Genomic DNA, 7,730 nt, shown 5'->3' with positions numbered 1-7,730 from the left:
AAATTAACATGATTTATTAGTTTAAAAAACATGTTTTGGCCCTCGAGTTCAGTGGTATGGTTGATAGCTGGTGAGGCACTGACGTCATCAGAGTCAGATTTACTAATATATAAACTCTACAGAGTAGACTCGTTGCAAAGTGCTGAAGGAGACTGATTGAGCCAAATTAATTCACCAAGAGACATGGAAAAATATTGATTCTTTGATGAAAAAAATAAAACTAAATTATTTGTCATTTGATTGGTAACAGTTTATGTTTAACAGTTTTGAGTTATGATGGATTTCTGCATTTGTAACATATTCTAAAAAATATAAACCACATTACGCACATTTCATTACAAAAACAAAACATGAATAATTATCGCTGTCTTACCTCTACTTATAAATGAAGTCCAGGCGGCGCTCTTTCTGAACAAAAATATCATAATTTTCCGGTAAAAGTTCTCTTTATCTTCTTCAGTTTTAAAAGTCTCTCAGTCTCAGTGGAGCTCACTGCCAGGGAGGAAAGCCTTCCTTCATCAGTCCTGTTCCCGCTGGATGTTTAGAGTCTTTTTAGTGCTTTACTTGTTTAGCAAAACTCGCTAATAAAACATCCATAACTTGCTGTTACTCTACAGTTTTAGGATCAGGAGCGGTGCTCCTTGAGCGCCCCCTGCCTAGAGGCCAAGGAACTGCAGGCCTCACCTACAACCAGTTCTCTGCTGGTTATGATCGCCCAGCAGCACGAAAACATGTTACCTGCACACAGTTTGATGACCAAAACACAATAAGTTATCCACATACAATAAGTTATGGAAAATCAGCTCATAACTGTTTGAACAATTGAATTTATGATCTAGAGACAGGAAGATGCATTCACAGAATGGAAGCCAGCGCAGTTAACATGGGATTGCGCAATCCCAGGGGAGGCCAAGCTCGCTGCGGCCTCACCGGCTTTGCTATCAAGCGCCACCAAGGATTTACATGGAAAATAGCGAAAAGTCTGTGATTTTAAAGAGAATATGATAAAAAAAAATGAGGAAATTAGATTAAAAAAGAACTTTTATAACAAATGACTGAGTGAATCACAATTTATATTATGTTATCATGATTATATATTTTATTTCTTTCCATGATGACAAGTGCACGTCACTGGTCGAGTTCCTTTGACTCAATAATTTTGGCCCCTGAACCGAAGATTTGGACCCCCTGCTGTAGAGATAGATGGAGATAGGGTGAGGATCTCCATCATCTGGGGGGAGCGATGCGTAGAGATGCTGCTCCTCTGTATTGAAAGGACTCGGCTGGGAAGAACCCAAAACGAGCCGGAGAGAGAGCTGGATCTAATACCTCAAAATCGAGATAAACATTTTTAATAAATACATCTAACAAAACAAAAAATACAACTAACAAAAATCAGAAAATTCAAGACACAAACTTAGACTTCTGCAGTATCCATCGGGACAATCGGGTTAAATTATCGATGATCGTGGATTTGACCCGACCTGATAAGCAGCAGAAAATGGATATATGTATTTATTTATGGATATACAAACATGCTGAGTCTCTGCTTGGTCCCCTGACCAACAAAGGACGGCTCCATGGATCGGCTCAACTCTTTTGCTCAGGATTGTACCATAGCTGCCTCTGACTGTGTGCATTAGCTTCCCTACTTTGGATTTATGTTGTCTGTCGAGCTTTCGTCCACCTTTAAATCACCTGAACTGTACAACACTTTCCTCCACTTAACTTAATTAATGATTAGACTGGCAGAAACCCTGGAAGGACCCGAGCTCTGCATGAATCTTTTCTCCCGGCTGGACGGTGTACATCGCCGTCTCGGTTATAAATATGTGAGTTTGTGCATTGGGAGCAAAAGGGCCTGACTCACTGGAGGCCACCCTGAAGGTTGCTGCAGCTGATTGGAGCAGTATTCTGAGAGGCACCCGGTTCCCCCCCCCCCCCCCACTGCCGTCTTTCTTATCGTTCATAACCTCGTCTGTCACGTCTCATCCCGTCCTGTCCCCGCGGGAACCAGGAAGCGAACTAATTCATCTAATAATTAATGGATTCTCTCTTGATTTGAAAATAATTTCTTGGAATTTGTACAATAATTACTTGGCAGCATCACGCTGTTTGTGTTCGGCTCGTGTGTCTTTGTGATTTTTTCCATCTAGCTCTTTCCAATCTTGGGTCTGCGTCCCCAGAGGACAGCGGGCGGCCTAGACTATTCTTTATTTTTTTGTTCTTCAGGGACACACTTTGGTCTATATTTCATGTCACTTTGACTAAACTGCCCCACCGTTGAGATGTCCACATTAAAGCTTGATGCACTCCTCGTGTATGGATTCGGCTGCCATGCCAGCAGAGCACTTTGCCTTGAGAGAGAAATTAAACCCCCGAGGTTGTTCTAAGATAGATTAAGTGGGGTGAGGGAGCCAGGAGAGCTGCACTCATGGGAGGGGCGCTACCCAAATCTAGAGGAACCTGCCAAACGGCAGCAGGGCGTGGGCGGGGAGGCTGGCCTTTGCTGATGTGCATGTCTGCACATGTGGGTGGGAGCTCGCATGCGTTATGAGGATTTTCCAGGGATGTGTGTAAAAATCACACGCATGCGCCTTTCCACCAGTGGGTGTGTATGAGTTCCTGTGCACGTGTTGGACACATGCAGAGGAGAGGAAGAGACGTGAAGAAGCATGCACATGAACACAGCCGCTGTAAAACACTGCAGCCACGGTAAAAAACAAAGGAATTAAAAATTAAATTAAAACCACAGCCGCTGTCAGTTCTCAGGATGGTTAATGAGCCACATGTCACGTCCTGAACAGGCACTTTATCCACAAATTTACTTCTTTTTGATCGAGTGAAACCTTCCCAGATTAGTTTTTCTTGGTTTTACTGGATCTCACTGCTGCGTTTGACATAACTGAACGTAACGTCCTGACTGACAGATGGAAAAATGGGAAGGATTGTCTGGCAGAGTATTACACTTGATTGGATCTTATTGGACAGAACGGGGTAACTTTGTGTAATTTGGTAGGTAAAAAATCTCAACCAGGGAGGATTAAACAACGCGTTGGGGTTCCTCAAGGCTTCAATCTAGGCCTGCTTTTATTCAACATCTAGAATTTCACCGCCTCAGATTATGGAGTACACCAACTTCTTTGTAACATCTATGGTCATAATTGATCATTTTATTTTTCTATGTCTTTACAGTAGTACTCATAGCACACATAGATTCAGACCTCCGTTTTACTAAGCAAAGAATGTTGCATAACAACTCTGCTAAGTCTGCATAAAAGCTGTCATGATTTGCTGTGGCGACCCCAAAATAAGGCAGAAGCCAAAAGAACTTTCTCTCAGACAACTGTGAAGGTCTTTGTAAAAAAAAAAAGTCACAATGCCAAAGCAAGACTTCCGGGGCAAAGATTGTTTTTTATAAAATCAAACTCAGCATTTTACTAACTGTCAGGCAGGCCCCGGGCATCTTGCTGTCATTGAGCTGACCATGAACTCCTCTGTTTACCAAAGTATTTTAGAGTCAAAAGTGCTTTTCCATTCTGGCTTTATCTTCGGTTAATCATTAATGAGATGTCTGCTGTGCATTTCTGTTCCCTTGAGCTTAAAACAAAACAAACGTGAAGCCGGGTAAAGACCAGGAATTAACAAAAGAGGGGCACCTTGTTCTTTTCATGACTCTGGCACTTTAGTTTGGGTTTGCTTTGAGCTTTTTCACTTTTCTTAGAGTCAGACGGTTTCAGGTTCAGACTGCAAGAAGCAACAAAAGGAGCAAACTGAGCAGTAAACAACAACTTTATACGGAAGAGCGGATGAAAGGAACTAGGAAGGGGAATTGTTTTAAAATCAGAGCGGAGCAGAGCGAGAGAAAAGGTTGTTTGTTACGTCTCATGTTTGGTTACTCAAGCTAATGAGCAGCAATTAGACAGCCGCCAATTAACTCTACCCATCCGACTGAAACGGAGGTAAACGGAAGGAGGAGGAGGAGGAAGGAGAGAAGAGGAGAAGGAGCTGGTGTTTGTGAGGAACGAGGGAATATTTAAACGACCTGGGAATCACAGGCGGGGTTTTCTTCAAGGGATGTTGGTGTGTGCTTTAGCATGCAAATGAAGCGGGTGTGCTTACAGATGGGCTTCTGTGCGTGAATACGTGTTCCAGCAGAGGGAGCTGTGTAGGCCCATGTCGCTGTTAGTGCTCTACATGGCCATCTGGCTCTCACCGTCACACTCAACCTGAAGTTAACCCTCTCACTGACACACTCCCCTCCACCTCTGTGGGCTAAAAATAGAGCAGGATGTCTGAGCCAGCATTCAGACACTCTTCTGGCTTTTCAGACGTCACATGCGAGTTCCTGATCGGTTTCTCACTAATAATCCCAGATGGAAATGGGTGACGGTGGTGGGGAGGCTTCTCTGGCAGCCGGTATGCTGACCAGATTGTGTATGCGCTCCAGGCAGCATAGGCAAGGAAGCAAATGGTTAATTTCTCATTCTGACTGCTGATGCAGTGCTCCAGCAGAACCCCTCAGAGAGTCTTTCACTCTCCTTCCCTCATTTGCTCACACACAAACACACACTGTGGCGTAGCGCCTGTCATTCTTCTCAGTAGCCCGCTGACCTCTTTTATCAAGCTGATTAAAATGGGAGAATAACCGTTTACTTGATTAATGTTTTTTTCTCTCTCTTTGTTGGTTTAAAATGTAAAGCATGCTCATTCAGGCAGAAACCCAGAGAGTTGTATGACATGATGACCCTGTTGCATGGTGCGGAAGAGTTTGGCTGCTTCCCTCTGGATCCTGAGGCTTGATTCATGTCCACCGTCTGTCTGCTCGTCTTTTTGACCTGTATTTGTCTCCTACTGCTGTCTACATGAAGCTTTGCCCACAGCGGTCCACCTCATGCAGCTTAGAATTTGCTACTTGCATGCTAACAAACATGTGATGCATTCAAACCGTTTTAGATGACCCCATTTGTTTGTGCTTTTTAATGCTTAAATTTCAAGCATGTTGGTGGTGGTATCAGTAGAGAAATGAGTGTATTTGCTTAAAGTGGAGGAAATTATGAGAGAAATAACACCTAACTCTTGAACGTTACCTGAAATCAACAGCTAGATGGTTGTAAATTGGTAGTTTTCTGACAGGACAATGATTCTTAACACATATTAAACTGGTTTTAGGGGCAAAGAACACGTCTGGAAAGGCATTCCCCTATTTTTCACCTTAATTTTGCTGAATATATGTGGGCTATCATTAAAGGCTGGGTTTAAGCCAGGAAAACAATCAAGTTATCATTCCTGGCTGTCGTGTTTTTGGTTGAAAAAGGATCCAAGTGCCGACAAATGTTGATTTTTAATCAGAAAATCAAGACACGAGGAAAGGGGCAGGAAAACAAACCGTGAGAATGAATGACGGAGCAAAATCTGGCAGAGCAACAAAGGCAAGGCAAGTTTATTTATAAGGCACTTTCCAGTAACAAGATGATACAAAGCAGCAGGAAGCATGAGGCGGGGGGGGGGATAAAAAAGCAAATCAGGAGAAATGAGGAACAGCTGGGAGTGATTGAAGTGTGAACAATCAGAGGAGATGTGGAGCAGCCGGCAGAATGAAACGGCAAACAGAGCTGGACACAGCAGCTCCATCTGAATACCCTAAACAAGCTCCTAGCTCCTGTTCCTTGACCTTTCATGGGGTCAGCAGTCAGAACTCTATCATGGGGAGGAAAGGAGCTTCAGTCCGCTGTGCCGAATTCAGACGGCCTTTAACTCCGACGTCATTACGTGACGGAAACGCACAGCCTTCCAAAAATGAACCACAAAGTGTGCAATCTTTGCTCTCCGGTGATTTTCGTTGATTCTCGTGGGGGGGTTGTGCTGACATGTCATGTCACACAAAGGATTATGGGATACCTAAAGGGTTTTTAGCGTCAGTAAGGGACGTTGCAGAGTTCCTAAGCAAAACTAGCCGTGTGAGGGAGCAAACAGGCTACTATTCCTACCTCCTTCCTCACTGACTGCACTATTCAGACAGCACTGATCATGGCGACCGCTGACACACTTCTGCTTTGGCTAAAGAGTCCTGGCTCAGTAAAGGGATTCAGATTGAGCCATGGAGACTCAGGGAAAAATCAAACAGAAACTAAAGAAGCAACAGAAAGAACTGCAAACATGATTCACACAAGTGTGAACTAACATGCAACTAGAAAAACATAAACAGGAAAACCAGAAATCCAAAAAGTCAAACACCGGGAATAACTAAAGAAAGGATGACCCAGATAACACAACAAAGAAATAGTCAAAATCCAAACACAAAAAAAACATCAAAATCCAAACACCTGGAGATCCAGACAGAGCAGAATTATACAAGAAGCTTGTTGATGGCTGCAGAAATCAACCAAATTAAAAGCATGCATGCACGTTTGCATGTATGTATTTGAGCCTTTATGTTTATGTGTGGTTTTCCAAAAATCCAGTAAAATTTAAACTTTACAGTTGTATGTTGTAAAATCATTCATAAACCTCAAAATTTGGAATTCGATGCAGATGATTATGCATTTGTCTCCATAACAAACTCTTTAGATTATTCAGATGGGCACGGTGGCCAAGTGGTAAGGCGTCGGTCTCGTAAACCGAAGATCGTGGGTTCAAACCCCGTCTGTACCTCTGAACTGATTGATGAAGCTCTCCTGATTTTGGGGGAGTGGCTTAATGGAGCATTGTGCTTGGCCCCTGGAGTTTCTGGGTTCAACTCTGGCTCCATGAGCAAAACCCTTAAGCCCAGGTTGTGCCTCACTATGGTAGCCCACTGCTCCCCAAGGGCATGGGTTTGAAATGTTTGTTGCAATGACAGTAAACTATACTTCATCATTCATAGATAACTACTTTAAAAACCAGGTTATGCACACAATCGGGTTTGTGCAAAAGACTTCAGCTCATTAGTTTGGCCGGATCTGATCATACAGACATTTTGCCATTTCCTTTTTCTCTTGGCTCAAGGTACCAAAATAACCACATGCTGGCTTTAATTTAAATTACTGGAGGTGTTCTCTAGAAACTACGTACTAAACTGGAATCAAATTAAAGGGGAGCTTCAACCTCAAAATGCCTCAAGTTTGCCCAGTATTCAAATGTAGCAAATGTCTTTAATTTTACATAACAATTTGACTTTTTTACTTTTAAAAAAGTGTAATAATAATATGACATACATTAAAATATGTGAATGACTGCAGTTTTACAGAGGATTTATGGAAGAAGAAAGGAAAAGATCTGAACTCACAGAATGATAGAGAAGCAAACTGGTGCGAAATGGCCATCAGAGAGCAGTTTGTTAATTTAGGTGATATAACAAATATGATAATTATTAGACATCACACACCTGTTTGGACAGTGTGAAATAATCTGGTCAGCACATCTGGTCCATTTTCAGTTTTATATTGACTAAACTGAGCTTCTATCATCTTGTGGCTATAGCTAGGTGTGGAGCTGCCCCTTTTGCATGAAAAATGAACATGAATAAACTTGCCTTGCCTTGCCTTTGTCATAGAAATGAGCAGGAATTATGAATTTATCTCATCAGGATACCTCCTTTGTGCCTCTAACTGAATGATTTACGAGGGAACATCAGTCTGGCAGTCAGAGCCTTGGGAACACCCAGAGCTCGCCGGAGGTCCGTCATGTCCTGTCTGGCCAGAAAGCTCCTCAGGGTTACCTGGAAGGAGTTGGAGAACATGAGACATCCC

At 42.8% G+C, this 7,730-nt stretch overlaps 1 non-coding gene across 1 annotated transcript; it reads left to right on the top strand.

The window, feature by feature from the left end:
• The first annotated feature begins 6,582 nt into the window (after positions 1 to 6,582).
• On the top strand, positions 6,583 to 6,654 carry trnat-cgu. Its single transcript has one exon. It is a non-coding gene; the product is annotated as a tRNA-Thr (tRNA).
• The last annotated feature ends 1,076 nt before the right edge of the window (positions 6,655 to 7,730 follow it).

Source organism: Fundulus heteroclitus, chromosome 16 (assembly GCF_011125445.2).
Source record: "Fundulus heteroclitus isolate FHET01 chromosome 16, MU-UCD_Fhet_4.1, whole genome shotgun sequence".
NCBI lineage: Eukaryota > Metazoa > Chordata > Actinopteri > Cyprinodontiformes > Fundulidae > Fundulus > Fundulus heteroclitus.
This window is presented reverse-complemented; position numbering and strand designations above follow the sequence as displayed.